Source organism: Hyposmocoma kahamanoa, unplaced genomic scaffold, assembly GCF_003589595.1.
Source record: "Hyposmocoma kahamanoa isolate Upper Pololo Valley unplaced genomic scaffold, ASM358959v1 220, whole genome shotgun sequence".
Classification (NCBI taxonomy): Eukaryota; Metazoa; Arthropoda; class Insecta; order Lepidoptera; family Cosmopterigidae; genus Hyposmocoma; species Hyposmocoma kahamanoa.
In genome coordinates this window covers 1,845,451-1,867,206 of record NW_020653740.1, presented here as the reverse complement: position 1 = coordinate 1,867,206, position 21,756 = coordinate 1,845,451, and the positions used below count along the sequence as shown (strand labels likewise).

General features: G+C 35.8%; 1 protein-coding gene across 1 annotated transcript in view; it reads left to right on the top strand.

The window, feature by feature from the left end:
• Window positions 1-21,756, top strand: part of LOC113227963 (ADP-ribosylation factor-like protein 4C) — a 78,726-nt gene that overhangs the window by 17,239 nt on the left and 39,731 nt on the right. The window lies entirely within an intron of this gene.

The window sequence follows — 21,756 nt, the reverse complement described above, 5'->3', positions numbered from 1 at the left end:
ACTAGATAAGAGAGTGAAATTGGTATTTAAGTAGGAACATTTTTGGTAATAAACACGGATTGAATCCACTTTAATCAAGAGTTTTCATTTGCGATCCAGATCAAGAACCTGAACAATACAGTCCACCGAACAAGAGCTAGAACACCAACATCCATGTTCGAACAAGCTTGGAAATTCGTTACTAAATTAAAAATTGACATAGTTTTTTTTTAGAACATACAAGTAGAAAATTGCCGTGATGGTTTGACTTACCGCCCCTGAAGCAGAAACCGTGGGTTCGAATCCGGACTCGCACCTCTGAATTTTTCGGAATTTATGTACGAAATCTAATTTGAAATTAACTATGAGCTTTTCGGTAAAACAAAAGGAAGGTCGAAGGAGGTTCACAAACCTCGGATAACGTGTGAAGTCCCCAAACCACATTGGGCCAGTGTGGCGGATGGTTGATGATGATGATGATGAAGAAGAAAATAATATTAAAAAATCAAATTGGGTATAAACAAACACTGTAAATTGGACGAGAATAATGTTTTCTATATAATTATATATTTAATATATGTGTACACTATACTGTTACGTAAAACGCAACAATCATCGAAATCAAATTACACTGCACGACCGTCTAATGAAACTACTAAACAATTATTAACTCGACAACAATAATCACAACATAGCATTTCAACAATTGCGTCCTTGCAAGTGACTTATGGGGTCTTGAACCAGTTTGTTATGTATCTAAAAATAGCTCTTATCAGATATTTGTGCAGGCGGAATGCAGGACTTCTCTACCTTTCAAGCTGGTAAGTAAATCCTACAACCAGTCGTGGTGACTTTTCAAACTACTGATTTGCATAGAATTCAACTGTAATGTGACAGAGGTATATAATTGACGACCTATTTCACACGGTGGTAGCTTATTATGCAATACTACACAACGCAATCACATTAGTACTGGGGTAAATAGTTTTGCTGGCATCAAAACTAAACTACATAAAGCATTGAGTAATTATTGATTCTAAGGTTACAGTTCTCCATCACCAGCACCCTTCTACCTATTTCTATTTCTATATATATTTCTACGGTGGCAGTACTTCCCTGGACGAAATCTTTCCTAAAGAGCTCTACTGCTTCTGCTACTAAATAAATTCTATACTCACAACTATCATATGTAAAATATCATAAAATTATATTCCATAAACATACCAGCGTTATGAGTATGAAATGAACACCACTGTTAGAGCTTTTCACATGACATCGATAGTTGCGCGTTCAACGCACTTTTGCTAACGTATATTTGTACGCGTATAACGCTTGTCGTCTAGGAGTTTACACTCGAACTCCATCCGACATCCGTCCGAAACAATTACTGTCAAATAAGTAATATTCGACAAAATTAAACTACAAGTGTCCAGTATGAAGTTTCATTCGCATCACGCGTCTTTTAATTTTGTCGAATATTACTTATTTGACAGTAATTGTTTCGGACGGAGATCGACAGTAGACCCCTGAACAGGGCTTAAACACTGAAGGCCACTCCTAACTGACAAACTATCGCATTTCACACAGAACACAAGACTATGTTGACCAATCCCTTGTTGAGAATTGAAAGTTGTATGCTCTGGGCAATAAAGACAAAAAGTATCTTCTAAAGAACTGACCCAAACACTTTTAGGTACGTGCCGCATTCTGTTACACAACAGAACAGAAGCAATGCGGGAAAATATCCGACGTGCTTTATGGCTCCAATGTTCACCGAGTGGCTTTTTCTAAAGCCTCAGGTAGTAATTGAATATACTCCTATACTTGTCGGTACAGTTAGTGTACAGGTACCTTTCTTATGTAACCCATTGTCTGCTCTATAGCCTAGGGTGTGGTTATAAAAACGTAACCATGCAACATAATGATGTAAATTGACTTTCTCTTGCATGTAATATAACATCAATAGCTACAATATCTGCCATAAAGAAATATAAGAGGTGGGTAACTACTTCGTAACTATCATAAAATATGTCTGTTCCGATCTTTATAGTCTGAAAAGTATTCCAAATGTAACGTTAAATTATAAAACAAATTGTTCCTTGAATTCATTGTTTTGTACACTTCTCAGTACATTATAAATTTACAAAGAATTTTGTTTTATGTTAATAATAATATACTTCACGAAATATTATTTACGCCGTTAGTATTAGATATAACTAAATAACCGGTTTCTTTTTTCAATTTGTGTGTTTCAGTTTCAATAAACCTAAAACTTCTGCTTTTACAAAAAATGTGAAAAGAATAAACAGTCTCTTCCTTGCTTTTTGTTTTTTTTTTTCTATTTTTTTTGTCGTCGTGTGTCGTGAATTATATTTGCTATTGCTTCATATTTGTACTCATTTCCATCATCTTTCTCACTTCATTCCCATACAGTCCATATCGTTCACTTCATGTGTATTATTGTAACGTCTTGAGATAACTGTGATTTTTGGAAACAACAAATGTCACGTGGCTCACTGCAAAGACTGATTCAGAGACCATTAGACTAACTCTATACGGTTTGTTGTTCATTTCTACAATTTAAATTTTGATTTTGACATTTTATCCAAGAGTACCCACCGCATCTATTTGGGTATGCATTATGAAGTTGAATCAAATCGGTAACTTTGGTCGAGATGAGTAGGCGGTAATTTAAGCCTGAACTCTACTTTGATATTGACCAGGATGAGGGCAATGCCTTCTAAATGTACTGACGTATTTGGTCAACCTATGTCTGCAGTCCAAATGTAGGCGTGTTTAAAATTAGTTACGGTGATGTAATTACCTTACAAGGCTTTTACTTTATTGATGCTTAAGTAAATGTAAAGTAATTATAACTTTTTTATTAAAAAAAGATCTAAAAGTTTCAAGTTTCATTGAAATCGGTTAACAGAAATTAGGAGAAATCCAATAAACTGAATTCATCCCCTAATTTGGCACTCTTGCAGGTGGAGTATTTTCTTCAAATTTCAATGGGACCACTACTGAGGAATCCCTTTCTGACAAAAAATAATCATTGAAATCGGTTCTCAAGCGTTGAAGTAATCGCGTAACATAAACACACAAATGTAAAGTACCTTACCTATTTCTAACGCCAAGCAGTAATGTCTGCATTACTGTGTTCCGGGTTTGAAGGGTAAGGGTGCTAGTGAACCTACAGGCATATGGGACTTGTCAACTTATGTTTCAGGCTGACGGGCGCAGTAGCAGTTCGTCTCAGATCTTTGAGATTTAAAGCTCTGAGTAGCACTGCAACTGTTATGGACAGGCGTATAGATTACCACCAGGCGCACGACTTGTTCGTCCCATCACTTACTTGAAAACTTGAAAAATACAGCCAAATTGAGGACCTCCCCCTTATTTTGAAGCTGGCTGAAAGCATGACTTTGTTTCTGTGTTTATGACTTCTTTTTGTGCACATTTTCCACTGGTTTATATTATTTGCATATTTTTTTATCCTAACTCTTGCTATATTCATTTTTATTTTCGTTTATACATGAACGTAACATTCATGTCACATTTTTCTTTTCGTTATCCAGTGGCATAGGTTGGGTCATGTGGAGTGCCACGGCTTCGAGCGGCATGAAAGGCGGCATTGGGAAAAGTATTTAATAAAATGTGTTAACAACACGTAAACGTGTACTTAGCGCCATCTGTTTTTCCCAAAAAGTGAAATAAAAAAAACGCGCCGCACAATATACTGTAACGTATTACCGTATGATAACTGCCGTGTGAAGTCGATAGATCTGGCCTGAGAGAGGCAACAGCAAGCGAGCGATAATGCAAACCTATAATTGTCATATAGGTAATTAGAGTCTATTTTCGAACCAAATATTGTTGGCTGTTAGAAATACACCTTTATATCCTTTCGTACCGTACAGAACGCGATGTTGGTCGAATGTCGCGTCTATGTATCGCACTAAGGCATATTAAGGCCCTTTTATTAGCAGTAGAGCTTCTTACGAAGTACTGCCACCTTTCCTATTTCTGCCGCCAAACAGTAATGTGAACATTATTGCTTTCCTGGTGAAATTGCGGTGCTGGTGCTACAAGCACATGGGACTTGTCAACTTATGTCTCAAGCTGACGGGCGCAGTGGCAGTGCCCCTAAGATCTATAATACATTTTTTCTCTAGGAAAAATAAGAAATTCTTTGCATGATATTAAAAAAAAATCAAATCTGGCATGTTAAAAGAATAAGCACCAAATTACGAAATACAAAAATGACGCGCAGAAATGATTCCAAATGAGTACTGTTTCGCTCACATAGATAACCGCGTTCGCGCCACGTAAGTACATATAGCAGCAATATTATCAATTACGGAACATGGCCATACGGCTGGGTAAAATAGACAAATCTGAATATCTTAGCTATCGCACAACAAGTACATACTACTATTGAAAATCCCTTTAAAACATTACCTTAAAGTATACCTGCAAAAATAAAATATTTAAATTTCAAAGAAGTTTTTGGACCCCAATTTTATTCATATAATTTAATTCTAATTTTAGTTTATAGTATTTAAGCTTTTATAGTACTTTACCTGCGTATTTTAAAATAAAAAAGATTAATATTCTGTCCAGGGGCCTGGGTGTAAATTTGTAATTATTCAAACTTGGTAACTACCGCGTTTGCGTTAACATTTTTATTTAGATTTAAATTATAATCTTAACATATTTGAAAACTTACACTAAGGTCCCAAAGAATATGAATCAAAAAACTACGTTACGCTACTGGTTTTTTAGGCCCATTAAAATAACTAAAGAGATGCTAATCGGTTAAACTGTGCTAACAACAGCTTGGCAACAGTACCTACTTATGACGTAAAAGAGAAATTGGTCGGACGTAAAATTGTACATCGTACTTTCATTCATCTTTGTCTAAAGTTGCCTAATCATACCCTTGGTAGTGTATTATTATATATTTCCATAATAGCTAAAATAAGCAATACAATATTCCAAACTCACATATTCTATTTTTTCCATCAAATTTCGTAATACTTTCCATCAAAAGAAGAGCTTTTGATGGTAAAGTTTCTATTTGTATTTTACATACAAACGAATATCCCTCAGTCTTTAAGCCTCTTTAAAATTGCCTTATCGGGTTTCTTTTTAGGCAGCCGATATTCTATACCCTTCGACACGTATTGATCTAGCTAGTAAATTAAGTCGTAAAGAGCCCTATAATTAAATTATTGAACCTTTCATTTAACTGTTTTGCTCATGCTAAAAACGTACATCAAATTAATGAAATGGGCAAAGTAATAGGTTGATTATCCTTAGATGCTTGTACACTACTTCAAATCATTAACCTGTAAGTCACGTTCAGTAGGATGTGAGACAATTAATTATTGAAAAGAGTAAGTATATTGCGTGGGTCTCGGGCCATTCACTTGCGTAGGAGACACGAATGATGATTGAAATAAAATTTATTTCAATAAAAAAATTACCTCGAGACAGCAATAAAATGAGTAAACTTTCTCTTGATTAAACTTTGTACTATTTATTAAATTTTAATATCCAACTATTAAGACTTATAGATAATATTGAATTGTGGCTGTTAAGAAATTTATCAGACAAGACGTCACAAGTAGCGGCTGTCTATTATAGTGAAGTATAAAAGCGACTATCATAAACAAAAGACCATAACAACCTCAACCACTTACTATTTAAGTGTAAAGAAGGCTAATATCGTAAAAGCTGGCTAGTTATGATTCCGAGCCACTCGCCGGCAGTCACGTTCCCATCTTATGTGGACAACGAGACTTGACTGCATTATTCCTTCTCCATTCATGCTCACCTGAGTTCACGACTCCGAATGTACCTAATGATAAATAAGCAATAAATTCAAAATTATCTCTACACGCAAGCCGTTCGTTAAGCTCGCGTGATCAGATCTTCTCATCTCCAAATAAAAATATTTAATCACGGCCTGTCCTACCGAGAAACTTGCGAAGCACTCATAAATTCCATTTTGGTTTTTTTCGAGCGTACGTTGAATTGATCCCGGATATCTTAAAGCCGTTATACAACTGTTTCTAACAGTGTTTGTCCCTTAACCCATTTCTAGTGAGATGGTCGTAGTTTGTACAAAATAATTGCTGTAACCATTAACATTCCGGCCGTACCGCCTAACTTTCTCGAGTGGGTGGAACTACGCCAATACCAACTTACACTTGTACCAAGTCTGTGTTGTTGTAATCACGATTTTCCTTCCTTGTCTCTAGGGAAATATGGAAGGGGCCCAAAACCCTTTAAAAGATTTTAGTGCCTGATTGCGTGAATTCACGGACGGTGCTTGCTAATTTGGCTTACCTTCACCATTGTGAATGTCACTAACATATGAATTCCTATACTTGAACCCTCCACAGAAATACAGAAGCGTGAAGAGAATAGATTTATGGGGCAAACTAATGCTTCGTTAGCTATTCATGTGTCAACGGCTCGCATCTGAACAAGGGGTTATTGATCCTGAAATAAAAGGTTTCCCTCGGCATTGTCTCAGGCGGGAACAAACACAGAGCTGTATTCTGAGTGGATTAACTTGATAATGAAACAATGAAGCAATAAGCATGTACAAGTTTTATATTAAAGCCCCTAAGGTACTGTACAGACGATTGATCGTCACGCTAATTGTATCGACCCGACGGTACTCCCCAAATCGTGTACGGGAGCATTTAAAAACTGCTTATTTTTCGTCGTAATATTGTACGGGTACGGGCCCAGTAGGTTTGATCTTACTCAAAGCACCTATCCAAATCTACGAACAGTCCCTAGATAAGCACAACCACAGCGTCTTTAATCCTGGCTAAAGTTAAGGAACAAAAGACACAAAAGGACAGACGCGCACAGGAATAAACTGCAAAAAGCTATTCGCTAGTTTCCGATGCAAAAACATTTTTTTTTTCTCTATATTATACTATATTCATACAAAATGTTAACGTTTAAACTGTTTTCCTTTTACTTATCTCCATTGAAGTGAAGTCCAGACCTGGCGTTTATCTAGAGTTGACTGAACGTGCCCAAGTGCTCGTATCGTTTAACGGTGCTAACCGTTCGCCCACTTCGTTCGCCAATGTATTTTTGAATCGATATCGCTTCCATTGCACAATCGAAATCGTATGAGTTTGATCTCGACTTACCGCACTCGATATGATGCAGGCGGGCATTCAACTAATGGACGCCCATTAATTTACTCGCCGCACATTGCATAGGTCGTATTATTAAGATTTATTTAACAGCTAAACGCAATAAGAGCGAAGGCAGTACCATCGCATCAATCAAAACACTCGAAGTCCCTGTACAGTGTTTATTTTTTTTTCATTTTTCGTTTCTTCCATTACGACATTACGACAAGAATCAATCGGCAGTTATGAAAGCAAAACAATAAATTCGTTTTCTAAGTATAATTGTAACGGCTGGATATAATTATTTAATAATACAAAGTAAGTTTAATGTATCCTTTTATGTCATTAAGGTTCATTTCATATTGCGGCGGAACGGAATGGAAGCGAATTTTTGTAACGATATTGTACATAGCATAATGAACTTTATGGTTGTATGTTTGGCTCGTATTTAGTTTGTACTTTACACAATTGACCATAAAATTCATTATGCAATGTACAATATCGTTACAAAAATTCACTTCCATTCCGTTCCGCCGCAATATAAATTGAGCCTAACCCTAAAAATTACAACAAACCAAAAAAATCCTTTTTCTCAAAATGCTCTTTTTGATATAGAGTAGATTTATTTTTTCGGGTAGAGTGAAAGAAGTATAGCCTGTCTTTTTTGAAGATGAAGTTAAATGACAATTCATTACGCAAAAGTGTTGCCCGCTTGCAAGCAGTTAGTGATTGCAATCGATAAATATTCTGTCGAATATCGACTGAGTGTTGGTTTTGTTTATGCAATAAATAGCCGAACTTGTTTCATTTGAATGTAAAAATTTTACCTTATTTCACAATCTATCGAAAAAATTCTTGACAACAACTAAAGAACTATCTAAAGTTTTATGAAAACTGGCAACCTTGAAAATGTCATTTTAGATACTCCGTCTTCAAAAAAGATAGACTATAGGCAATATTCAATACGAGATATATAGTACTCGTGCGTTGTAAGCAGAATCTCGAAACGAAACGTTTCATCAAAGCATTCTTTTGTTTACTTGAAAAGAGACAAGAGTTGTGTACTGTCTGCCAAGATACCCACTTAAACATTTTTATTACTTTGTTGGTATTTTTGTCTAATCTTGTAGCTCTTATTTTACAAGAACTGCTTAAAGGCGTAACAGACCTTTTTTAAAATCCTATCTTTTAAGGGCATCGTCTGTCTAAGGAATGAAGTATTATGAAAATGGGAAAACAATATGGGTTAATGTATTCTAAGAAATCCTGTCGGAATTTATACGTTACTTTTATGCTGAATTTAACTTAACATTCGACGTCAAGATAAGTAGAGTTTTTAGATTATTAAGTTACATGTTATAATTAATGGGATTATCGATACCACTGCGCAGCACATAGAGAACACGCGCAGATGCAGTGGTGAATAAAGACAGTATACTACAGTATCAAACTAGAAAACTATCAAAGAAAAGCACAGACGATTCGAAAACTAATTTACTCTGAGACACTACCTACAATACTCAGACCAGAACCAATTTAGTAAAATCGATATCCCATATTGGTCCTACCGGGAGTAGAGCCCGTTGGGAAAAAATATAAACCGTTGGGTAACCGAAGTCGTTGAAAAGTTTAAAAGAATATCTATAAATACTTACATAAAAAGTGATGGTATTTTGCTAAGATTTTCTCGCAAAAAAATCTTAAAAATTTGATTAGTGACATTGAGTGTCGCTAAATCGGTCGCACGAAGAGAGATATTTATAATTTCACACCCACTACACTGCCTTGTGTTCATAACGCAGGAATTTTCTGTTTGGGAGCTTATTATAGCTTTATTTTGTGATATTTTAGAGATTTGACGGACAGCCAACAATGTTATGACTTTGTGTAATACTACGTTGCATAGTTTATGATGTATACATCTGTTTTCATTAGCAATCGCATTTGATCCGATTTTTAAAGAGTGCCGTCTCTATGTTTTTTTATTCTCTTTGTTTCTACGCTTAGGTATTAATCCAAACTAATATTATAAAATAAGTATGCGAATGTAACTCTGTCTGTAACGTTTTCACGCCTAAATCGCTGAACTTATATTGATGAATTTTGTTGTAACGATAGATAGGACCTTTTTTATATAAATAATAAACACACGCTTGGCCACAGTCTCACCTGATGTTAAGTGACGATGTGACCGTCGATATGGTACCCGTTTGCCTAAAAAATGCCTTTTCACTCACGCCTTGAATAGACCCAAATTGTACTTTTCGGCAAACACAGATTAGAATATTCCAGAAGAGTATTCCGGTAGAGTATACCATTCCTTTGCTATATGCATCAGAGAGGAGGAAGCAAAGCGCTTAGTGAGAATTTTGGTATATCAACGACATAAGGAAGGCCGGAACACTCCATGTTCCAACCCTTCTAGTAGACCGAAAGAGGAACGTTGAGGGTAGAACTAAATTGAAAAGTTACTGCGCACACTCCCCGAAAATTATCCGATAGAAAACTGACATGCAGGCTCCTTTTCTCCGATAGTCGAGTTTTTGCAGCTTCGACTCCACGAGAGATTTGAAAAAGGATATAGACTACTTTTTGTCACAAAAATAAATATTAAAAGTGGTGAAATAGGGGATGATAGTTTGTATGGGGTACCAATAAGACTATGAAAATTAATGTAAGTACAGGCTATTCGAAGTCTTGGGCACTTGCTAGTACACTATAACTGTAAGGATCCAATAACTAACGGTCACTAAGTGATTGCAACATTCCTGTTGGCATAACTGAGATTCTCAGATTCATCTCACGCTTCACACCACTTTCAGATAATGAGAAAATTACCACTTGTATCACTGTCATCGTAGCGTGAGATTGCGGCGCATTCTTAGCACATTCCGAACGTTTATTGCTGTCTATCTTAATGTGAAGACGTCTGGCAGAACGTCCAATGCCATGCCAATGCCTGTCGATCAACAAGCTAAGATTAACGGCATTGTACGACGTCGACAATTGAAGTAATGTTACAAGCGAAAGGTTCGGTAACCTGCACATTGATATTGAAATTAGTGTGTTATTTATTACTATTGGTTCAAATATCCAATAACACCAGTAACACAAAGAAAGTTTCCTTCAATCTGACTGGGCTCGAATTCATAGATTTCTCACAGGTTCCGTTTAAACCAAATACAAAGATCTAGTAACAAACGCATAGAGAAATTCAGTAGCAGTACAGCTCCTTGTGAAAGAGTTCGTCCAGCGAAGTACTGCCACCTTACCTATTTCTACCGCCAAGCATTATGGTAAGGGTGCTGGTGAAATTACAGATACATGGAACTTGTCAACGTTATGTCTCAGGGTGACGGGCGCAGTGGTAGTGCCGCTACGATCTTTGCAATTTAAAGCTCTGGCGTAAGGCCGCAAATTCGGAACGGTGTGGTCCGTTCAGCGGCGCGTTCAAGGTTTGCACGTACATTGCGCGCAAACGTATATCATGTGTTGGATACATCCAATCCAACACAAGACACAATGCACGCACACCTTGAACGCACCATACGGTTGCGAATGTAGCCTAAGATCTACTGACTCAGTCTATAGCTTAGTTGGGTCCCGTTAGATCGAAATAATTTTTCTTTGTGCTGTTCGATCTTTAAACAATAATAATAAAGTACTAGTGGAGTATTTTCCCAAATACGTATATAAATATCATTGTAGTAAAACTTTATGATATTCAATAAATAAATATTTAAATAAGTGATTTAGAAACAATTTGCTTTCACCACTCATCGAGATGATCTATTATTCATATGAATAATTAACGTAATTGAGAATTGAAATTCAAATTCAACCTTCAGATTAAATCTAAATAGTAATTAATGGCATTCACTAATCACTACAGTTGTGAACGGGTTCACAATTAAGTTTTATAGTCAGCACACTGCATTAAAAAATGGCAGATTTAATGTAATGATATATTTATTGTTTTCTTTCCAAAGCAATCAGGTTTAATAAAATAATAGATTTGTAGCAATAGTTCCAAGATTAGGTTGGAGAAACGGACTATGAGTGTATTATTCTCCGCTGACGCACAGATTTAAAAAAAGCCTCGTAAAAAGGCTATTTCTACTCTGAAGCAATAAGCGTTTTATCCTTCGCCTATCTCGACTTAATGCTCTTCTGTTATTGCCACACTCCTACAACTCCAATAAACACTCTCCTTGAAGAATGCTCAGGTTGTGATGTTTTCGATTCGGTGGAAGCCAAAAACAAGAATAAAACATGTAGCGTTGATACCGCGGAATCGCTATGTTAAACAAAGAAGGGCGGACACATTTATTTTTCACTATCAATTCTCGGCGAATTTTCTGGAAAGTTTTAGAAAGTTAGATTGCTTGCGTACATACGCAAGCACAGTATACTAACAATAGTACTTATTCAGCATTTTTTTGTGTTGTCATCTCTTTTATATAACGAAGGATAGACAGAATAAAATTATTTTTTTTACGAGTCATATACATAATATTGAGCCCAAAAAAGACCATAAAAGTCATCATTTATTATTGTCGACGTAAAGATAAACTCACATAAAGATTCGTCATAAAGTGACGATACTTACCTAGAGCAAAGAAATCTCAGGGAGAAATGCTTTCAACACGGGCGGGATGGTCCATTTTCGACCGTTTTAGGTTAATTCGACGTTCCTCTTTGATGTCTCTCGCCTGTAATTTCTGCCTTTCACCATGTAAATGCACATTTCAACCCGAGTGAATATTCCAATAGTGACGCATGTATTTACAAGCGCTGCAGTGGCGTGTCTGTAACTTTATTACGTGTATTGAGTGTGCACCCTCCATAAAAAATTAAAAATATTTTAGTCATTTAGTAGAAGTTTATCTACTAATTTTCATACAATATTTAGTCTGCAAAAGAAGCGCGTGCGTAGGGCGACAGTGGCGCCACAGACGCACCACTGCAGCGCTTCTACAAACGTCTAATTTGAAGGCAAATGTTAGAATAAGAAACTAATCAATTTATTATTCAGTAGCAGGAGCTCCTTGTGAAAGAGTTCTTCCAAGGAAGTACTGCCGCCTTACCTATTTCTGCCGCCAAGCAGAAATATAAGCATTACTGCGTTCCGGTTTTGAAGGGTAAATGTGCTGGTGAAATTACAGGCACATGGGACTTGTCAACTTATGCAAATTTTTCTGACTAAATAAAACTGCAAACACACCCTAATATAATATTATATTCTTCCCGAAAAACAGCTACGATTGCCGCCATTAGAGAGCCAAACTCTTGACAGTTCTTGTGTAGTAAGTAACAATTAACAACTTATTTTATTACTAGTTAGAATTAATGTTGTTATAATCATATTACTTATGTATAAATTAAATAAAGATTAAAATAACTTCATTCCTATTGCATATAAAACAAAATAAACAGTATTTCATATACTGACTGCATTCAAGAAGAACACAAAAATATAATAATTCAGTTACGAGAAATACAGCTACAAATAGATACTTAAATGTATCATTCATTTTAATGTAATCTAACACTTATGTCTCCGGGTGACGGGCGCAGTGGCAGTGCCCCTCAGAGCTGCGCAATTTGAAGCTCTGTAACCCTGACTGCAACTATTATGGACAGCCGTGTACCCGTCTCCTACAACGACGCACATGACTTGTTCGTACCGTCATTTTGCATTATAAAAATTAAATATTTTTTACTAGGTACCAACTCCAAGTGAAAATTTCGATCAATCATTTCTAAATGTACAATTAATTCATTGCAATTATTTTCCATAAATTCGTTCCATAAAATCGTATATTCAGAAACGTTGACAATTTCTAATCTATTTCGCTAAACAAATAATACATCATACTGTCAGTTTTCTAGTAAGTAACTTTCGTTTTATGTAACAAAATATTTTGATAGCTCTAGTTTGTGAGCTGTCGTAAGTTTTATGGTAAGTGGCCATTTGTTAAGTCAACATCGCATAAATAGTTTGATAGAGCAATTAAAAATTTATAGAAGTAATTTATTTCCAACTAATTAAAATAATTGGTTTACATCCTATCCTATCCTATCGTCAGGACAAAATGTTAATTGCCTTGCGTCTTTTATTACAGACTTTTATTTCTATACATATTTATTATATATAAATTTGTGTGTGTGCGCGCATGTGTGTGTGTGTGTGTGTATGTATAATAATAATAATAACATACAAAATTGACAGAAAGTTCATGCAGATGAAAGAGGACGAAGTGGACTCTTATTGCATGCGCTTCACATAGATATATACCATACTGCTCGTTCTTTTCAAGGAAGTCAGCACAGTGAACGAACAGTAGCTTAAGAAATAAATACGTTATCAAGTGTAAAAATTTTACTTAGGGAATAAATGATTATTTGACTTTGACTACATTTACTTGGTTTTGGTTCGTAAGTATTTAGTTAGAACCACGGAAGAATTATGTGGTCTGTGGTTAGAACCAACCAACAGGCTGAGAAAAAACAGTAATGATAATAAAAACAACATTTATACGTCTCACTTCTGGGAAAGGGTCTCCTCTCAGGCGAGAGTTTAGGACATAGCATAATGCGGGTTGGGGACTTCACATATTTTTGGACGATTGTAAATCTTCTTCAACGCGCAGGTTTCATCACCATGTTCAAGGAAATAATAAATATTGAAAAGTTAATGGTAAATACAAATTAAATTTCGCACATAAACTCCGAAAACTCAGATGTTTTCGGAATTCCCGAAACCGCGGTCTCTGCTTGAGAAGCCGTAGGTCAACCTTTAGGCTACCACAGTTACATAATAATAATAATGTCTCTGTTATTATTTTGCACATCAATACATATAGGAAAGTGCCTATTGTTACTAAAGTCACACTCTGAGTTGTATTGTTGCTTCAAAAATCAATACTTATTGAGCATTTCTTTTCTATATCATATTTTTAAGAAAAGAATCTAATAGAATCAAAACCCAACAATGGAAATTCTCAGAAAGAACGATAGCGAGAATGGTTTGAATGCAGACACGCATCCGCCATTTCATGCAACGGAATAGCGAATCGGACTTTAATAAACATTGGCTCGTTTATTTTTGGACGGAAATAAAAGGCCACATTTCCATAACAAACAAAGCAGAGTTAACAATACCAGCCGGAACGAAGCTCCAATTATTTATATACACAATGTCTAAATTCGACGTTTGGTGTCTTTCTACAAAAGGCCAGAATACGATTCTATAAATAGACAAGCGGTTACTTCGAAAATCCATATTAAAAAGACAGGCCATTGTACAGCTTTGATTTTCGAATTCAAAAGTGACGCATGATTTGTTATTTTGTCGTCTGACCAAGACCAGAAAATGGTGCATTTCTGGGCTGTAAACTTTTGGTAGCAATAGCGCTCCTTGTGAAAGAGTTCGGCCAAGAAAGTACTGCCACCTTACCTATTTCTGCCGCCAAACAGCAATGTAAGTAAAGTAAGTAATATTACTGCGTTCCAAAATTCTAAATCAAAATAATTTCATAGGTAAGCATTATTACACATGAAATCGTCACATTAGTTAAACTCTACCGTTCATTCGTAAGGCACTTTCCCTGAGAAGAATGAGCAAGAAACTCTAGGGGTTGCTCTTTGTAAATAACATGTACAATATAATATATTTATACACATATATTCAAACGGCATAGATCGAGATTACCTCCAAGAGTTAAACGGGTTACTACCACGGATTTTTGTCGTCCAAGTACGTAGAAGTTGTATAATAACCTTTTGTATAAAGTTTTTGTTTTGCTATATAGTTGTGAAATTTACGAGTGCTGGTGAAATTTCAGGCACATGGAAGTTTCAACTTATGTCTCAGGGTGACAGTCGTAGTGTCAGTACTTCTCAGATCTTTGCGATTGAAAGCTCTGAGCCTACTACCAGGTATCACAAAAACGCTACCTGAAGTAGATTTACACAATCTTCAAATAGGTTATCAAGTGTCATCTCACATGCAATAAACAACTCATCTATGCCTACTCAGTTCATAAATAACCTCCCATTAATTAAGTTTATCTCGTGACATTTACGTCATTAATGTTATTTCCTCTTCTAATAATTCCAGTATTCCTGAACAACACATATTTTAACTAGCTGTCAAACTAAAGGTAAGTACCCAAACTTTATGTACCCTTAGCGAACGAACCCTGTTTCCGCATTAGATGGTATCACATCACTTCCGGTACACAATAAACTGACCGGAAGCCGGCGCGTGCGCTCGTCATGCGATCTGGACCTCATTTTAATAATATACCAAGCATTTTTACAGTGTTTTATAGTTTGTAAATGGAAAAGGATAATTTTTTGCCACAGTTTTTATAGACATCTGAGCAAGCCTACCTTTTTGTTGTTAATTGAACAAAGCAATCTTTGTAAAGATTACGTATTAGCACACGCTGAGAACAATTAACATACATGCTCGAACTATGTTCGCCGCTTGGCTTAGTACCAAAATACTGAAAATTTCTGGACGTAATTCGTAATATTGCACAGTCAAGCGACAAGACTTTGGATCGTTCTTATCGCAAATAGTTACATACGATTTTTTTAACCATAGCATAATGAATTTATGTCAATTGTGTAACGTAGAAACCAGATTTGAGCCAAAAAACAGGTCGCGCGACTTCTGGAGAATTGTCGCGCAATCGCGGGAATTCCCGCAATTACCGTATCGTATCTAGTTTGTACGTTACCCATTGACATAAAGTTCATTATGCTATATTTCCATACAAAAATTCGCTTCCATTCCGTTCCGCGCCTATGTAAATTGACCCTTAGTGTCAAGCTCTTTATATAAATTCGTCCTCTTTATCATAACTAACGTTATCGACATTTTTAGCGAAAATGAGTTAACATATCTGGAATCAGCAAAACGAGATCTACACCCCCTCTTATTGGTTTTTTGTATCCTATTTAATTCAGCTTCTTCTTTATATCAATTTAAGGAAGACACACGTTTATTACTCAAAATTTGACCGGTGAATAGAATTTGCTGAGAGGAGAATCTACAACAGACAGCATACATAGACTATTACAGAAACAAATTCGATTCCTGGGAATGTCCACAACATAGGAGTGGAATCCCAGCCCACGTGTAGTCCCCCGATGATGGAAAGGGGAAGGCGGAATCATATTATGCAATTCCATCACACACTCTCCGTGATATATCCTGTAAAACACCGATAAGCAGGCAACTTTACAGCGGATGTCATACAGAGGAGTGGCGATAAGATTATAGTTAAAAACAGATGCCCGAGGGTACCTTCTCCCAGACCATACTTGCACAGAGAGTGATCTCGAATAAGAATCTTAGCCAAGATAGTTTCGATTTTATTGTTAAACAAAATCAGCATAGTTGACGTTTTGCAAAGAAAAAAAAGATTGATGCCAATATCACCGATTATTTAATAGTTACAACGTAACCAGTACCTCCAAAGTTATTTGAAATGCCTTAGATACGACAAGGGGGGCCGAGTTGTAAACCAACTAGTTGGCATATTAGCATAATGTCAGTTACCTACTTTGCGATTTTAACTTTTTTTTATAATAGTACAACAGTAGTACAACTCGTTTGTCTGGTGGTAAGTGCCTGCCCCTAACAGTTCCAGTGCCACTCAGAGCTTTTTACACAGCCACTGCGCCCTACACCCTGAGACATAAGCCCTTATCCTTCAAAACTGGAACGTAGTAATGCTCACATTACTGCTTGGCGGCAGAAATAAACAAGGTGGTAGTACTTCCCTAGACGAACTCTTTCACAAGGAGCTGTACCTACTGCTACTAAAATTTAAAATACTTTATAGTAAAAAAAATACCATAATTACCTTACACCTCCTTATCACAAGACAATAGTTAAGTGGCATTCACACATCAAACTCACAACAAAACTGTAACGAAATTGCTAATTATTAAAAATTAATCAGACACGCGTTCAGAATATTACATAATACAGAAGCAGTGTTCCAATGAATGCCGGTAGAGCATTATTAAACACCACAATTTTACGTACTTAATGACGGCTCACCACTTACCCACAAAGCATAATATACGTAAATAAAAAATATTACGTAATTACACTATTATTAACATTGTACGTTGCAGTGATTTAGTAGCAGTAGAGCTCCCTGTGAAAGAGTTCGTCCAGGAGAGTACTGCCAGCTTACCTACTTCTGCCACCAAGCAGTAACATAAGCATTACTGCGTTCCGGTTTTGCAGGATAAGGGTGCTGGTGGAATTATACGCACATGGGACTTGTCAACTTATGTCTCTGGGTGTCGGGCGCTTTGTAATAAAAAGCTCTGAGTGGCACTGAAACTGTTAGGCACAGGCGTGTCGGTTACCACCAGGCACATGACTTCTTCGTCTCGCCACCTAGTAATATTATTGATATTGTTTCTATATTAAATAATTTTTGGTTTGTTGTGGGCGTAAACCCGTTACTTTAGTTATTGTATCCTGTATTTAGGTCTGCAGGAAAAAAATCTTTTAGAAATAAGCATAACCTTTTCTTTGTATTTTGAGTAATTTTCGCTTTAGTTTTCTCTACTGAGTTTCAATTTTTATTATTTAAATACTCTAGAATATTATCATGAAGTATCATTTAATATTTTGAATACTTTTGTTCTTTAACTTTCTTATAGATGTGTTATCTTTGTGAACAAATAACTCCGAATGAAAGTCAACGTAAAATAAGACTCGATAACTAACACTTTATCCGGCAGGCACATAGTAAACAACAAGACAAATACATTCTGAATGTCCTAACGCAACCACTCCACACGGATAATTTAACTATTGATTCCCGCTTGTCACATTACTTACTCGCATCCCATTGTCTCTTACACGTTACGCAACATCCTTTATCCATCCCTGTCACTCCAACCATGGCTCTATTTATATCCTTGTCTAGCGTAGGAAATATTACATGCTTTTAATAAACTAAGCCAGAGATGTCGAAAACAATAACTGAGTGAGTGAACTCTGTATTAAGGCAATTGTACTTACAAACAGTTGTTTAAAATAATTGCTTAAAAATTTAATGCCTCGAACAAAGACTTTTCTTTTATAGTTTTTATTGTATTGTAAGCCGTGGTAGCTTTATGGTACGACCTACCGCCTCTCAAGCAGAGGCCGTAGGTTCGGATGCGGTCTAGCACATCTGAATTTTCAGAATGTATGTGCAAAATTTAATTTGAAATTTACCATGAGATTTTCGGTTTTGAAAAACATCATGATGAAACCTACATTTCGAAGAAGGTTCACAACCCTCGAAAAACGTGTGAATGTGAAATCCCCAACTCACATTAAACTAGCTTGGCGGACTAGGGTCTAAACCCTCGCCGGAGACCTGTGCCCAGTAGTGGAACGTATAAAATGAGATGATGATGGTGAGTTTTTATTGCCTTATTATAGTTAAAACAAAAAGAAAAGGAAAAATACCAAAAAATTACAATACATTTTACTTAATTTTATATGAATCGTACAACAACAAAGTGGCTTTAAAAAAGAAAAACTCTTCAATTTAATTTAAGGAATTTTTTCTAAGTGTTCGATCTTTGTATTAATAATTATAACAAACTAGTGGAGTAATTTCACATAAAAATAATTCAATAATCAATTCAATACAAATTTAAAATCTACAATTTGAACACATTGAAATTCCATCAACCTACTGACATCTCGGTAAGTTAAAAAGTATATTTGCTTAAGAGGGAGCAGAGGAAAAATTCCTAATCTTCGATTTGATTTTAGAGGGGTATATCAACTTTAAAGTTAAAAATAAAATATTGTATGAGTAACTACACGATATATTCAAGCATAGATATTAATCAGCAACATAAAACAATAAAGTTTCCTCGATAGATAAAAATCACTAAATGACCTCTAATTTTCACTTTTTTCGATTTATCATCGAAATGCTACAGGTTATTAGGACAAAAATTAGATGATTATATTTAAAATGCATGATCGACAACTCTCACTACGGATTTTTTTTAATCCCTTTAGTTTTAGAGTTGTCCCGCTAAAACGAATTTGTTACTTTTAATGCGCCAAATTCAACATCTCCTGTCGCATCTCTCATGTCACGCGAACTTCAGGCATATATTTGTTTCACAAATTTGGGCTCTTAAATAACGGTTTCTCTAATACTTCCGTTATTGATAAAATACTTCATAGAAAACTTAAAGTAAAATTCTCAGAAATTCACATTGATGCTACTTACTCCCAACTGCATCTTACCGTTAGTAATCTCATTGAGGGTACGTTGACTCCAGCAGGAAGGAAGTATCAGAGATAGGTTTATTACAATCCAGCCGGTGTCTGGCGACGATTGATCTTGTTCCGATGCTACGCCTGTTGGATCCCTCTAATAGTGTTATTAGTTATAGTGAATTGGAAACGTATTTTTGTTTTTTTTATGATACCAAGTGACGGAACGAACAAGTCGTGCGCCTGGTGGTACGCGACACGCCTCTCCATAACAGTTGCAGTGCCCCTCAGAACTTTAAATCGTAAAGATTAGAGGGACCCTGCCACTGCGCCCTTCACCCTGAGACATAAGTTGACAAATCCCATGTGCCTGTAATTTCACCAGCACCCTTACCCTTCAAAACCGGACACAGTAATGTTCACATTACTGCTTGGCGACAGAAATAAGTAAGGTAACAGTACTTCCCTGGGCGGACCATAAAGAGCGCTACTGCTATTAAAAATTTTTCTTTTTCTTTCTCTTTCAAGGTTCGTTAATGTACTGACTAGACTCTAACTAGAGTTCTAACTAGCACTGTTCTGTTCTTTAACGCACTTTACTCCTATGTTATAACCAGTGATCGTAATTGTAATAGTTAATTTACCTAAAGTATGAACGTTTTCTTAGAAATCTATGAAAAATTCCAATTTAGTCATATTACGACGTATGCCATTTCATGATATGACCAAAAAAATCACGTAATTCATATTACAATATGAATGCGTAAAAAAATTTGTTTTTACTATTTATTTTCGAAACATTTCTAAATCTATTGTCTCATGTTTCTTTTTTTAAATGACTAAAGTCATAGGAAATGAAACTATTTCTCCGGATTTAAATCGCATATATTTGTTACAAACAAACCAACGTGTCGGACCCTTTACAGGTGCCATGGTCACGATTGACTGAGGCGGTATAGTCATCAGTTTGAAAAAACAAATATACCTACGCGATTTAAATCTGGTAAAATAGTTACATTTCCTATGTGTAAGAATCGCGAAAGCCTTAGAACTAGACTAGTCATTTAAAAAGGAAACTCCGCCTGACGGCCTCTGCCTGAATACCTATAGAAACAGAACTACATTATCATATTTTGAGACAATAATTTCCAACAAATTATTACTCAATAGGAAATAATAGTTTGTCACCAATGTACCCAAATTTCAATAATAAATACGCATATTCAAATATAATCACTTTCGAGGAGTCCCGGGATTTGTAAAGGGGAATGTCCACATTATTCATTAGTTTAGCTCTCACTACTGTTTCTAACTTTTCATTATAATTACCACTTTAATATTGTTTTTGTTAATTATATTACACATAACGCATTTTATTAGCTAAAAAGTAAACGGACACAAAATCAGTGTAACTATATAGTTATTATATTTGTTATCTACCTACAATCTTATCAGTAACATTACCTTCTTTGATATTCCATAATAACAGCTATGAAGTCGGTAATAATGTTTAAAGCACGTAACCTATCGAAAAATGTAATGCATACAAATTTATATATATTAAATTGAAATTGAACGTATTCCCTTGCTAATATATATTTATAATAGTTACTTAAAGCAATAAAACACCTAAATGTGTATATATAGCTAGACCATACACTACACGGACAAAGACTTCTCTAAAAATAAACGTAAGCCCTCGTAGAAACTTTAGTCAGCGTCCAGATTTAGAAGTGACATAACGATCACAAACTCTTCATTACAAAACTAGTATGACATTTATGTAAACAAATTAATAGAACAAAGCTTCATCGCCTACCAGTCGGCGTTGCCAATGCCAGTTCAGCAAAGTTCATAGTCCCCACAAATTTCCTACATCTCAGTTCGCATTTTCTTTTTTTATAATACCAAGTGACAGGACGAACAATCGTGCGCCTAGTGGTAAGCTACACGCCTCTTCATAACAGTTACAGTGCTACTCAGAGCTTTAAATCGCAAAAATGTTAGGGGCACTGCCACTGCACCCGTCAACCTGAGACATAAGTCCCGCATGTGCTTGTAATTTCACCAGCCATCACCCGAACCAGAACGCAGTAATGCTCACATCACGGCTTGGCGGTAGAAATAGGTAAGGTGGCAGTACTTCCCTGGACGAACTCTTTCACAAGGAGTTCCGCTGCCACTACAAGGCAAACTCTCATATTTATTACAAATCATTCGCTTAAAATTATAACAAAGAATTTAGAAACTTAAAATGTAATCTACTACGTTTGCTGTGAATGTAAATGACAAACAAAACGTAAAATGTCAAGCAAATTATATAATTTGATAACCTTAAATCGT